The sequence below is a fragment of the Vanessa cardui genome, chromosome 4, assembly GCF_905220365.1.
Source record: "Vanessa cardui chromosome 4, ilVanCard2.1, whole genome shotgun sequence".
In the NCBI taxonomy this organism is placed as follows: domain Eukaryota; kingdom Metazoa; phylum Arthropoda; class Insecta; order Lepidoptera; family Nymphalidae; genus Vanessa; species Vanessa cardui.
Window position 1 is genome coordinate 15,699,099 of NC_061126.1, and position 13,182 is coordinate 15,712,280.

Below are 13,182 nucleotides of genomic sequence, written 5' to 3' on the forward strand. Positions count from 1 at the left end.
AAGGATTAAAGATTATCAGGATTATCTAATTCGAACCATTGCCTGGACGAGGAAATTAACAAAAACCAATCCATAAATGTATATAAGACTTTCAAAGAAATCACTACATAGTATAAAACTAAGTCTATTTTTCTGTACTTTTTTCCCAATGTATGCTTAAATCTTTAAAACTACGCAACGGATTTTGATGCGGTTATTTTAATACATTGTTACACAGTGATTCAAGAGAAAGATTTATATGTATAATATATGAACAATATAATAGAGAATGACTGAAGACATCTGTGAACATTGCAAGACAATCTGCAGTTTATTTAGTTTCAGCATTGCATTCGTGCAAAACCGGGGCGGATCGCTAGTTAATATTAATCTCGTAACAATGCTAGGCAAACATTCGACTCAGAATCATTTAAATGTAAAATGCAACGTCTACTGGATATGCAGTTCGATAAAAAACATAAGCTGATTAAATTCATTGTTTTTTGTTAAAATTTTATCTTTTTGCAAAGTCGCTTTCTACAATAGATCAATATCACGCATGGCGTTTAATTAAAGGAACTTTGCAAAATAGCAGAAAAAATGTTGCAGCGTCATTCAGAAAACTTACTCAAAAAAAATCCACATTTTATTCATAAGCGTGGGCAGTTCTTACCGTAGCAAATATTGTTCAATAATGTGTCACTTTAAAGTCGCAATAACTCTTGACTGTCAAGAATAGCCACTCATCGGAAGAATTGGTGACATATGCCACTTCCGAGGCCACAATTTAGTATCACGCCTGCGTTTCATTCGATAAAGCTCGTGCCATTACAGAGATTTATACCTTGACACAATGTGCCTCGTAAATTCGTATCGTACTTTAGAATTTCAAACAATAATACCAGATTCCGGAGAAGGAAATAAATGGCGTACCAATTATTTACAAAGCGTGTAAGCATTCGTCCGGAAGTTATCGAGTATTTTAGCGGTGTGTCTATTCAACGGTCTGCTGATTTTAAACAAATGCGAGACGCACGTAACAATTTCGGTGATGTTTAAGCTGAGAAGAATGGAAGATTACGGCGAAATCCTGTTATTGTTTGTTTTCTTTGCGATAATTCTATTGTAACGAAAGCAATAGTGTTGCCGTACCTTTACTCACGTATTAGTTTAAAATTATTTTCATCCTCCAGGGTTTTTTCTATGGTTAAGCTTATTTTAGTGGTCGGATCAAATAAAAAACGAAATCCGACCACGAACATGTTTCCGTGTGAAATATAACGGAGCTATTTCGTTTTTTTACCGTCAAGCAATTTAGATGTCTAAATTGGACATAAGGTTGCATGCTTTGACCGCGATTCTTATCAGTTTAAAACATGGAGAGCAAACATTATGCTCGCCATTAGTTATGTAAAAAGCAGTGTCCCTGAGTCCTGTAAACGAGATGTTGGATACTTTAAATTTAGTGAAGATCTTTTTCCGTTTGTGTACTGGTCGCAAATACATCACTTGTGTTTTGACAAAGTAAAATATATTATATTCTTAAATTGATTATTAATCGTTGATTTATAAAACAATATAATAAAAAACTTTTTTGAATATGATTTTGTATATAGTTAATGAATAAGAAAGAATTATTAATAACATTTGCTTCGAATTTAATTTATCTCGAAGATTAAAGATTGAGAAGTGCTTGTAAATAAATACATGTATTTGTTATTAGATTTTGACATTGAAAATGAACTAATATAATTCAACTTCCCTGATAGTTCAACAGTGAATAATGAACGAATGTTTTCGTTTCCAAATTAAATCTAAACTTTTGCCCTTTTTATTCTCAATGTGACCGAGATATCAAATAGAATAATAAAAAGAAAATTATATCAAAACCATTCGTATGTGAGTAACTTGAATCATTTTTCATCGTATCCTAAGGTCCAAGTAAATTAAACTAAGCGATAGGAGCTAAAAGCATTGGCTTCTGTATCAACGGAAAGGCGTCATATTTATCAAAATTAATTATATGAACGATCGGTACACGAACGAGTGAGGAGATAACCGTCTGAGTAGTTCGTTCTCTCTTGTTTATGTCTCAGTTTTGTAAGCAAGAGCATTATTACCAATGGTGTTTGAATACCATCCCTATCTAAAGTATCAATTTTGTCCTCATATTTGTGTCTATATGACTTTCTCATCGGGCTGACTTCAAGAAGTGTCGACGAAATGTCATCAACGTTATTTTAACGACGTTTTATCAGTCCCATGTTAAGTAACATAGTCGACACGTTAAAACAACCATACTTAATTGGTGTCTTCTTTAAAAACAATATCATTTTCAATAAAAACTTATGTAAGTAATTAACGCACGCCGAACAGTTAGTTTACATCGATATCTCTTTTCCCTTACTTTTTAGACTATTGAACTATTTCTGTTACAGGAGAGTATTATCTTACAATAATATCGTAGTATGTGAGTCCTGAATCCGATTTGAAACTGCAACTTGTTGCACTTTCAAAGTGTACGGTTATCCTTGATGAGAATTCTCAACAAATAATTAACGCGCTTCAGAGCAGCGGATTTACACGTGACTTAAGTTTCGGAGCCATTGTCCACTTGTCGTCTTTTCCAGCCACATCAAAGCAGCGCCGACAATGCCCGCACCGTTCGAAACGCGTGCCTCTAATCTCTATTGATATAACGGCTCTCAAGGAACCTTATGTACACCTTATGCGTTTTTTTACGCATGGCCGTTCTTTAGAATTAAAGTCCTTATAAAACGGTACACTTTTTGTATCCGTTTTAATATTGGGGAGCCAGTAATGCACTGTGCCGTTATGACAAACAATGAATCCTTCTCGGTGTTACAGTTTTTCGACATAACTGTATCACCTACCCGCTTCCGAGGCTCTCGAGGGTCACGGATCGCTTCAAGGTGGAAGGAAGCAATACATTTTGCTCACTGATCAACATTATGTTATTGAATTACTTTTAAATATTAAATTTAGGACTGTTTGCAGTGCGTTCGCATCTGCTGGGCTCAGCGTGTTTTTTGCTCGGCAGATATTGTGGAGGACCTTTTAGATGTGGGCGCTTAATTATGGTGCACTTTTACAAAGATAATGTAATATAATCCTCTCCGTAAACAATTGTGATGCAGCAAGGTGATATAGTCTTTAGATTTAACCTATAAAATGTGCACGTAGGGGCTTCTTATAGAAAATATGAGTCCAGGTGAAATATTTTGGCACGCTCCTTAAATACTTGTATAGAGTAACACCTTGTGCTGTGTGGAGATGACAATCGGGTCCTAGGTGCGTCTCTCGTATGGAATACGTAGATAGTTTGATTCGTAACGCAGATGTAAAGGGTTTTTGTGAATTGTTATGATTTCAATAGATCCCGTCCGCAAGGTGCACTCGACTTTCTAGCGGCGCGCGCCAAATGCTTCTACACAACAATGTTGTCCAACTCGAAACCGTCTCGACAGTCTGGTTTGATTTGAAGTGATACTGATTGAAACTGCTCGATTGTACCAGCGGTAGTTGGAACACTCGAATAATTTATTTCGATGTAATTAAAGCTTGTGTCCGTTAATGAGTTTTATGTCACCAATAAAACTTGTCCGCTGAGCATCGTCTTAGCGTTTCGAGATATTTTATACAATATGTAACACAGCCTCTTACGAATTAATGAATTTTATTGAACCGAAAGATGCACGCATTTAAATGAATTCTCGGCTCGTTATATCGGTGTCGAATCGTGTATTTCGTAAGCGATCGTCTTGAAAGAACTTTAAGTTACTGGGTTTTTAAAAGATGGCCACTAGTTATTCTCGTACACTACCGAATGCAAATTAACATTTAAAATCAATAAACTACTGGTTTCATTTTCAACTCGAGCCAAAGTATAGGCAACTCAAGGATTTTATTATCTGACGTTTATGAACGTACTTTATTATTAATACCTACTGTTAATTAAGATTTCTTTAGTTTTTATTGAAATGGAATCGGTGAAGTAGCTCTCGGCGTTGTGTACAACGTAGCGATCGCGTTATCTTCGCTAACGACAATTTGTACTTCGTAAACTTCGCTAATTTGATAATGCATTCTTTGTTTATTTACCAGATTTAAGAAGGTTTGTGATATTATCTTACATATTGTTCAATATTCTTAACGTTATTAACAAACATAAGTACTAAGATGTTTCACTAAATCGGTCTCTAAATGGATATGTAATTCATTTAGAGACCGACAGTTCAATACAACAAAAACATATGTGATGACAGTGGCTTTAGACGATGGTGACCACTCACCATCACATGGAGTCAGCTCGTGTGTCTTCCAAAAAAAATAATAATATAATTTATTATCTCACACACTATGCCTGCATCCTTTGACTTTGATTTCAATGAATTGGCAGATATCGATTCGTCGGCAAATACTCAAAGGGCCGGCAGATGACATATCCGTTGCACAATGCGATGACATAAAGGGGTTGAGTGCATACCGATGCAATTCATAAGGGCACTTCACGGCCAATGTGGAACTTAACACTCGCTAAAAACCCTTCTCCATTTCAGCACGTGTTCGAAAACATCAATAATGTACTTTTAAAGTCAAAATTAACAAAGACGCCATTTTTTTTTTAATTACTATAGGCTTAACCACAAATAAGGTACTTAATGGTAAGTGTTCAATCGAGCCCACAGACATTGACACATAAGAAATATCAACCATCATCAATGCGCCATCAACCTTGGGAACTAAGATGATAAGTCCCTGAAGTTAAACTGGCTTAATCACCCTTCAAACCGGAAGCCAATAAGATCGATAGTACATATTACTGTTTGGCCGCTAAATATTTGATCAATGGAAGGTAGCAACCCGGGCGGAGTTTCATAAATCCCTAATACTAATGCAATTTAATTATTTATTTTAATTAAATTTCTTATAACTAGAGATTTCGGGTCAAAATTATTCACGGAAACATAATCTGAATACATATTGAACATGTGTTTTTTGGTTTAACAGAAAAGCAATTTTAAGCAGCGGAGCGTGAAATATTTAAAATAATGGTCAATGTAAAATAGCCCTAAACAAACGTTGCAGTTTGCCCACCGGCGCCTGTAACTTGATCAGTGTTTGACCAACATCGGCGGGGGTATTACGCACGTACCGAGTGCAAAAAATATTAAAATCACACAATACGCATGTTTGGCAGCAATGCGCGTTTTTGTGATAAAATAAGTAGTAATAAATATTTTTGATATTTCAAAATAAGTATCTAATGATACATTCAAGTAAGATCAATTACATTGTACATTTATAATACATAAATAATTGCTTGAAGTGTTTTGTGTTGTACTTACATATTACATAAATATAACTGTATATGAATATTATAGATATTATTTTTTTATTATGAATAAGAGTAAATACTAAGTTTCTTGTCGATTGTTCTTGTGTATGAATCATTATTGTTCTATCATCTTATTGTTCTATAATTTTTTTAAGAAAACATGTAATCATTCGTCAACTAAGTGAGTTAAATTGAAACATTTAATAATATTAGTTTGAGGTTCAAAAGTTATTTGTCCACATACAAGCAATTATTAAGCGAGTTTATTACACGTCCGGGAGCACATTGAAAAAACCGTATTTTAAACGAAACGAAAATACCGAACATTCATTCAAACTCTGTATTAAAAAATCTTCAAGATAACTTAATCGTAAAAGAATATTAAAAATATATTTTATTATTACTGCATTTATATTATAATTGGGTTTTGAAATAATCTCCATTACACGAACGATTTCGTTTATCTCGTGCCTTTTAATGCATTTGCATCGAAACGTATATTTTCTTAAATATAACCATTAACATTTTATTATTACAGAACTAGTAGCCGATACAATTACGATAAAATATCGTTAGTCTTAGTACCTGTTGGGGTAACGGCGGCTACTTTGTTTACTTCTATTATACCTACTCGAGTTAAAAGAGCAAGAAAACTAAAACAGTCATAAAGTATCTTGTCAAAATATAAAATAAAAACTATTAAAATTTTATCCGTTTGTTTTTTTTTAACAACTAAATGAATCGTCCACGAACCTTCAATGAATGTATTAAACAGCGCTTCTCAAAGTTGCGACTGGTTGTATATAATCTCATCCTCGTAACGTGTATTCAGAATACGGCAGGTACAAATTACTGGGACGGGACTCGATCACTCGAGATGGTGGTCGGCGATATGGCGACACCGTCACGATAAAGACATCATTTAGCCAGGGAACAAAAAGTATGGGACAGAACTAGACGAACGATGTTGCCTCCGCGTTTTAATTAATGACGCTAACCGCCGATTGAAATGTCCTGCGTGGAATATACTCACGATTAGTTTGATTCGTCTGACGTCGCGATTTAAATTTGGAACACAGATCGACGAGTCGGTCTCTTTTATGCGTTTGATTAAAATTACTACTCAATTCAAATATAAATTTGACTGCGTGTATTATTTAGAAATAAATATTGCTAAGATTAAATGTTACTAGTTGCACTAAAGGTGATCGATTGTCGGCACAGTAAAAGGGTTTAGACACTCTCCAAATATTATACGCAGCTAACGAGCCGTGCTAACTTCCTGTGTGCTCGGATTGAGACGTATTTGCAACCCGGAAACGTCATTGTTACAATTCAATCCGAGAAATATGCATGAAGTCGTGACAAAGTATCCCGGCACAGTTGATGTGCATGTAATTAAACGCATCGCTCATTCCGTCAAGTACAAATTATGTTTGATACATTGACACTTATGTTAATTGTCAAAGTTGACATTTACATAGTTAGCGGAACATTTGATTTCATATTTTAATATTTCAAATTTATGATTTCATATCATAGAACAAAGTATAAACAAATACATTTGTCGCTTTGTCATTCTTACATACAAAAATATTATATATAGCATTACAAAAGAACACCGGCAACAATTTGTTACAAAATATTTTAAAAATGTTTAATAGAAGATTGTTTTAAAATATTGTAATGTAGTTTATGAAACGCCAAACGAAACACATTACTATATTTTTACTACGTAATCAGGTGCTGATTAGACTCGACCTCAATGGTTTAGAGGCTAAAAAAACGTCTTCGGATAATTTTGTCTTTAATTTTATTGATCAAATCCATTTACGATTAGAATTATCACAGTCCTAGGGTCATAAACTAGTTTCTGATCCAAATCTTAGCGGGGTACGGCGCCCACCCATAGGTGTGGACAGTGAGGAGATTAAACATATTCCCCGTGATTAATTCTACCAAATGTGTTATTTGTTTAGTCTCCTTTAGACGCCACGCCGCCGCCCTTTTTATACACATATTTTTGTATCGTGGTGACTCTTTAAATTATCGCAGTTTAAAACCACGATCGCTATTATTTATGACATATTTTTTCAGTCCATACTATACCTGAACGTTTATGAGAAAAACGAAAAAAAATGGCTAAAAATCTCAAAGGGTAGAGTAAAAAACACAGTCCAAATTAACATTTGATGTAAAGTTATAAAAGTCAGATATGTATTTAAATCCACAGTGTGATACGTACTCGTATGCGAAGTCCGGCTATCAAACTAGCGATAACAAGTAAAACCATTCATAAAACAATTGAAATAAACAAATAACTCGTTTACATCAATTCGAAGGGGAATGGAAGACGGCTCTTGTAAATCTATCTTCGATAGCAATCTTGATGTACGAACGGATGCAAAACGGGATCCTCTCCGACCCACTGTTTGATTTAAGGAAATGTAAGATGTCCGATCGATTCGAGAAAGGCTAAATGCACACTAATCATCCTATTGAATGAGAACTCGTACCCAATCGTGGACTTCGTACCCGAATTAGCAAAATTGATCGTTAATTTTCTTTATTTAAATGGAGTATCTAATTTTAGTAATAGCTAGTTATTAAATCAAAAATGTGTACCTGATTATGAGAAAGTTAATTTAGATTTAAAAAAGCTTTAATTATAGAATTAAAAAGAGGAATAGAATGATCGTAAATAATAAGATTGATTTTTACTGGAAATTCTATTCACAGGGTTCGATTCGCTGACTTTTTAGCAGAGTCTCGTGTGAACGCAGGTTAAGTTTCACATAAAATCTAACGTTCAGTCAATTTGCTTACCGTTTAGTTCAGTGAAGCGAACATAATATTCAATAAAATTTGGATAACAATGAGCTATTTACAAACCTAAATAATTTCAATAAATCTCTCTTATCTATGATTTTGATCTATTAATCCTTTGATATACCAGACTTATCACGAAATCGGCAGTTTTGAACTCAGAGGAACGCACGCATTCGTTTAAGTTTTAACCGTTTCGATTTTTTTTTAATATTCATATTTGAATTGTAAATTACCGCATCTAATCTAATTTCGACTAAGAGACCCGTGGCGTGTATTCATCATAATAGTTGTTTAGTTCTCGCTTCATAAATAAATAGAGTCATGGGGAGCCCAAACGCAACGGTCGAAATTTATAGAGGTCCGATACAAACGAGGGCAACGTCCCACGGCGATACTCGCTGAGATCTGTTCGACGATACAACACGTAAGGCCTTATCTAGCCAGCATCGAACAAAAGCGTTTCTATTTAAACTTATTTGCATGAACTAATAATAAAGTATAATTTGCGTTGACACATGTTATTAAAATTTAAATTACAGCCAGGCCTCGTTTTTTTCGGCGCGGCAAGTGTATTGGGTTTATTCGTCGTGACCAAAATAAAGTATCGTCCGAAATCCAAGGTGCACCTCGGCACGTGTTGCATACAATCTCTCGTCTCCTACAAAAATGTAACAACCTTAAAAACAATATTTTGGCACGTCCGCTAACGACCGCCTCTGTTTTGGCAGATGTTATTTTTGGTCATTAGAAGTAAAAAATCAATTAATAACAGCCGTTTGTACATAAAATTGATTACTGCCTCTAAAGTCGGCGGTCCGAGGCACCCGGGGCATCCGTGTGAACCCTGAAAATTGTGTACTGCCTAATCAAAATACTATCACGCCTTTCGTTCTCACCAGTGCGTGAAAGTGTGCGAACGAAAGGGACACCGGATAGGAAGTAAATGGCGCTTCCACTCTTTGCGACTACACTTTGATTGATGAACAGAGAAAACGCCTCAAGTGAGTTAATCACGCCCAAATTTAATTTAAAAGGAATATGAAAATGCGAAGGCTATTAATTATATTTTGTTTGTTTTGGAGCGCTTTTTTCCTAACCCGTATTCAATAACACACTCCGTAATTTTGAGACCAGAATAAAAACGTAATGCGATATTACACCGACGCCTCTCAAGACCATATCGAACTAAAGCAGACCATTTGAAGACAACAACTCTTCGGCTCCAAAATATTTAGAAAAATAATGACAATTATTAGATAACTCATATTTGACTCTTAGTACCAAATCTAAAGTTTCATTTCCTTAAATAACTGTAACGAGATCATATTTAATTACCTATGTTTATAACGCAGAACTTGAATAAATACATTGTCTTTAATTATTTTCTGGACATATTGAAGTAATAATTCACAAACCATTTCCCTTTTTTGTAAATATTTTCTGTTTAGTTGAAAAGATTAATCATGATTCGTATTACGGGGAAGTATTCATCCAGCTGTACTAACACAAGGATATTTTTCACGAGTTTTTTGTTTCACAAGACACTATAATGGCTGCGTCAAACGTTTTGTGGAATCTAAAATTAAGATAAACGTCTCCTATTACGTCCACTTAATGCTAGAGAGCAATTCAGGGCTATAAACATAATACTCTAATCATGGGACCGCGCGCTTTGTTCCAATGGAGTCGATATTACTTGAATATATTTTATGACGTAAATTTACTTGTTTACCAACTCAATAATATCCAAATATATAGGTCAATAGCGACATGGAAAGTTTTATCTATATGTAGTAGTACATTTACATAATTATACATATGTATAATTGCAATATATTCTTTTGTTTGTATTCTGATTTGTTGCCTAATGTTGTTTTGAGTAATTTATGCAACATTTGGCCTCTATTCATTCCTTGTTCCCATTACAAGTCATCGGTCATCATTTTAAAATTACGCATAAATAAATAGATAATAAAGCAAATTGAATATCTTCCGAAAAGTGGTTCGAAACTCGTAATGACAACGGAACCCTTTGAATTAGTGTACGGGAAAAAATGTTTGTTAACATAATAACACGACGTAGGCGCAATCACTTATGGCGCCTTATTACTTTTAAAATACTTTCGAAACTGAGAAACCTATTGTTACATTGTCAGTATAGAATAATAAATTTGCATTATTACTTAATTACATACGACTTCCGGTCCGACGATGATTAATTTATTTATAAATAGTGTTTTTTTTTTTGTATTTTAAAAATCGAATATATCAAATAATTTTTGTATTTAAAGAAAGTTTGAGTTTTGTTTTGAAACAGAACGTTCGGATTCCTAAGGTGTGTCCAAATAAATGAGTTTAAAAGCGTTTGGTATAATCTTCCTTAACCCTAATCCTACATCAGTCACCGCCACAGAGATATCCGAAACGACGTGACATAATATTCGGCGTTAGAATTCGTGCGGTGATGTTATCTCAAATATTCGATCAAACTTGCTACTTAACTATATCAAACAGGCAGATGTATTCAACTTGTTATCTCGGCTTGCGTGGGTGGACGGCACGCGACATGTTGCCAATGAACTGATCTCAATGCGGTCCATTGTTGGTCACCCCTGCAACGATTAGTGGCACTCGCCGCTACTACTTCCTTATTTATATTTGCACAACAACTAAGGTGTTCGGTGACGTACATATTGTCGAGCTTCACATATTTATTAATAGCTATTCGATTTATTTTTATTTTTATATATAACTAGTAATCGCCCGCAGATTCGCTCGCGTTAGGGCGTAGATTTGCATGTGTTAGGCAAAAAAAGCCTATGTCCTTTTTTGGAGTTCAAGTTTGCTTAATATCAAATTTCATCAAATTCGGTTCAGCGGTTTGGTCGTGAAAGAGCGACAGACAGATAGACAGGGATACTTTCACATTCATAATATTAATATAGAATAGCTTGAATTGCAAACACAAAAATATAAGACGCGGATGCAATTAAAACAAATGATTAATTCGAAAGTGCATACACGGTCGAAACGTATTAAGAAATTTGTATTTTATAGAAATAACTATTATGTGTATAAAAAAATTGAAATAATTTCAATTTTAAATATTTAATTTATTTATTTATATACAAATATGTAGGTACGTACGATTGATGTCGTTTTGTGTAAAACTATAAAATACTCTTAAATACGAATCAATAGGCGGCCTTATCGCTATAGCAGCGATCTCGTCCAGGCGACCTAAGGGCTGAGGACTGATTATAGAATATATACTTTTTTCTGATTACTACTTACAGTTCAATACAGCTTCAAAATTTAAATACATGGAAAAACATTTCTGATGGAAATACAATAAAAGTGATCACATATAAAAACAAAATAAATAATTATGCGATTTTTTATGATTAGTAGATTCCACACTATGAGCCGTAGCCTCAATTTGATCGTCCAACTCGTAGACATGTTACAGCTCACATCAAGCTGTAATAGATGTGTTTCGCCATCGATAGCAGACAGCTTGTCGCATGAAACTTCGATGATTATCTCTCGCTGGTACACGATAAAAGTATGACAGGGCGCCTTATTAACATAATTATGCATCCAAATTTTATTATGATTGACGAGCTGCCAATCTCCTAAACTCAATTGACCAGCCGAGCAAACTATAACTCTTGGATTTAGAGACATGCGTATGTCTTGCGTTGTATATAAAAAAGGCGGTTTTAATTCCGTTATAACTCCACAATGTGTAAAACAGAAAAAACGAACATCAGATTTATATTAGTGGCCGTGGCTATACACATTCTTTACAGTACCTCAGTTTGAAGAGTATGTATGTAATTATGATGATAGCGTACCATTAGATGATCCTTAATACACTTTACTAATCATTACATAGTATAAACAGAGTCGCTTACCGCTGTCCCTATGTATGCTTAGATCTATAAAATTACGCAACGGATTATGATGCAGTTTTTTTTTTAATGGATAGAATGTTTCGAGAATACGGTTTGTGTTTATAATACATGCACAATATAAAGAAACAAGGATCTATTATAGTATATTTAGCCGAGGTGGGTCACTATTTTCATAATAAATAAACTAATGACTGAATACAAATTAAGTTTCCTTTTGAAAAACATTCCTTATAAATCTTCTGATTTTTATTTTTTATTAGCAAACACTTTACCCCGATCCACACACTATTGACAATCCAGAATGAATGGTATTCTAGAATTTGTTCGTTGTCTTGATAGGTTTATATAGATCGGGTATAGAGATGCCATAGGACCGTTTCACGGTTAGCATTAGCGATGAAAGTGAAAGTAGTAGCACTTCAAATAAATGGGATAGCATTGATATAAGGGTCTGCCTTTGACATCGGGTAGATAGTTGATTAATATTGAAGGACGGATGAAAACGTGATACTCATTGTCATACTCTCTGAAAAATAAATCGACGAATACCTATCTTGTATTTATGCACTTCTTGCTGAAATAAAATCTGAAATATTTCACAACACAATAAGGGGTATTTTGTGGATTCATTTTAAACATTGCATATTTTCAAATGGGAATATGGAAGGGCAATCGATGAATCATAGTCGACGATGAATCACAACCCCATTTATTAGAAAATATTTAAATAAATTACTTTGGGGTTGGAAGCATCGAATGCTTGATGGTATGTGTAATTATTGTGAGGGCAACGAACCAAAAATATAATAAATCTCTCATCTCAATCTATGTAAACATGCGCAGTTTTTTTTTTTAAATAAATTCCTTATTTTTATTAATGTTGTTTAAATATATTACAATACATATTTATAAGAATTATATATACAAAAGACATCTTTTGTCTCGATGACAAATATGTATTCTAAGGAAAAATTTTTTTTATATGATTGATGTAAATAAACTATTTTAATTTTATCAATTCCAAGCCTACGCTTGAAACTACGAAACAAATCATGACAAATGGTAAATTTCCATCTTCTTACAATTTCTTGCAAATAT